Source organism: Tachyglossus aculeatus, chromosome X1 (assembly GCF_015852505.1).
Source record: "Tachyglossus aculeatus isolate mTacAcu1 chromosome X1, mTacAcu1.pri, whole genome shotgun sequence".
Lineage (NCBI taxonomy): Eukaryota > Metazoa > Chordata > Mammalia > Monotremata > Tachyglossidae > Tachyglossus > Tachyglossus aculeatus.
In genome coordinates, this window is record NC_052101.1 from 7,772,322 (window position 1) to 7,774,193 (window position 1,872).

General features: G+C 42.8%; 1 pseudogene; it reads left to right on the forward strand.

Annotated features, from left to right (window-relative positions):
• The first annotated feature begins 249 nt into the window (after positions 1–249).
• Positions 250–366, forward strand: LOC119920189 (annotated as a pseudogene).
• Positions 367–1,872: the final 1,506 nt, after the last annotated feature.

Genomic DNA, 1,872 nt, shown 5'->3' on the forward strand with positions numbered 1-1,872 from the left:
GGTAGAGGTATGGTATAATGGTTAGAGCATGACCCTGGGAGTCAGAAGGTCATGGGTTCGAATCCCGGCTCCACCACATGCCTGTTGTGTGACCTCGGGCTAGTCACTTCACTTCTCTGGGCCTCAGTTACCTCATCTGTAAAATGGGGATTGAGACTGTGAGCCCCACATGGGACAACCAGATCACCTTGTATCCCCCCCCAGTGCTTAGAACAGTGCTTCGCACAAAGTAAGCGCTTAACAAATACCAAGGAGAGGAGGTTAGCACTCCCCTTGAGAAGGATGGAAGAGGTCCTAGTGGCCTATACAACACATATATGGTTAAGACATTGCCACCTACTTAGTGGCATCTAACCAAGTTTTTCTATTTATGTATTTATTTTACTTGTACATATTTTTTCTATTTATTTTATTTTGTTACTATGTCTTGTTTTGTGGTCTGTCTCCCCCTTCTAGACTATGGAGAAGCATAGAATTTGTTTAAGTGCTTACTATGTGCCAAGCACTGTTCTAAGCGCTGAGGGGGGTACAAGGGGATCAGGTTGTCCCACATGAGGCTCACAGTCTTAATCCCCATTTTACAGATGAGGGAACTGAGGCTCAGAGAAATTAAGTGACTTGCCCAAAGCCACAAGCAGGCCTGTGGTGGAGCATGGATTCGAACCCATGACCTCTGACTCCCAATCCCGTGCTCTTTCCACTGAGCCACGCTGCGGCCTAGTGGCTAGAGCATAGGCCTGGGAGCCAGAAGGTCATGGGTTCCAATTCCTGCTCTGCCACTCGTCTGCTGTGTGACCTTGGGCAAATCACTTCACTTCTCAGGGCCTCAGTTCCCTCATCTGTAAAATGGGGATTAAGGCTGTGAGCCCCGTGGGGCAGGGACTGTTTCCAACGCAATTATCTTGAATCTACCGCAGCACTTAGAACAGTGCTGACCACACAATAATCGCTTAACAAACACCATAATTACTATTATTGTAAGTGCTTGGTTCAGTGTTCAGCGCACAGTAAGCGCTTAATAAATACAGTTGAATGAATAATCCCAGCTCTGCCCCTGGCCTGCTGTGCAACCTTGGGTAAGTCACTGAATGTCTCTGTGCCTCAGTTTCCTCACATGTAAAGAGGAAATTAAATACCTGTTTCCCTCCAACTCAAGACTGTGAGCCCCATGTGGGACAGGGGTTGTGTCTGATGTGATAACCTAGTTTTTACTCCAGCAATTAATAGTCTTTTTGTTTTTTAATTACAGTTGTAGATTAGTCCTTCCCTTCCCCACAGCACCTGTATATATGTATATATGTCTGTACATATTTATTACTCTATTTATTAATTTATTTTACTTGTACATATCTATTCTATTTATTTTATTTTGTTAGTATGTTTGGTTTTGTTCTCTGTCTCACCCTTTTAGACTGTGAGCCCATTGTTGGGTAGGGACTGTCTCTATTTGTTGCCAACTTGTACTTCCCAAGTGCTTAGTACAGTGCTCTGCACACAGTAAGCGCTCAATGAATACGATTGATTGATTGATTGATTAGTCAAGTTTAATGCCAAGGTTATGTGTTACAGGATTAGAACCCAGGTCTTTTGGCTTCCAGGCCCTGGCTCTTTCCACTGGGTCAAGCAGATTCCCTGGCTTTGTCTATAATAATCATATAACAAATATCATCATCAACTCTCCTGAGTGCTTAGTACAGTGCTCTGCACAAGTAAATTCAATGAATGCTACTGCTTGATTTGATTGATTCGATGCTGATAATGGTTAACTTGTTCCTGAATCTGTTCACCCTAAATTCTCTAAATTATAGAGAATTTAGGAATTTCCCTGGATGATTTTTGCTTTCTTCACAGACTCATTTTATATAATAATAA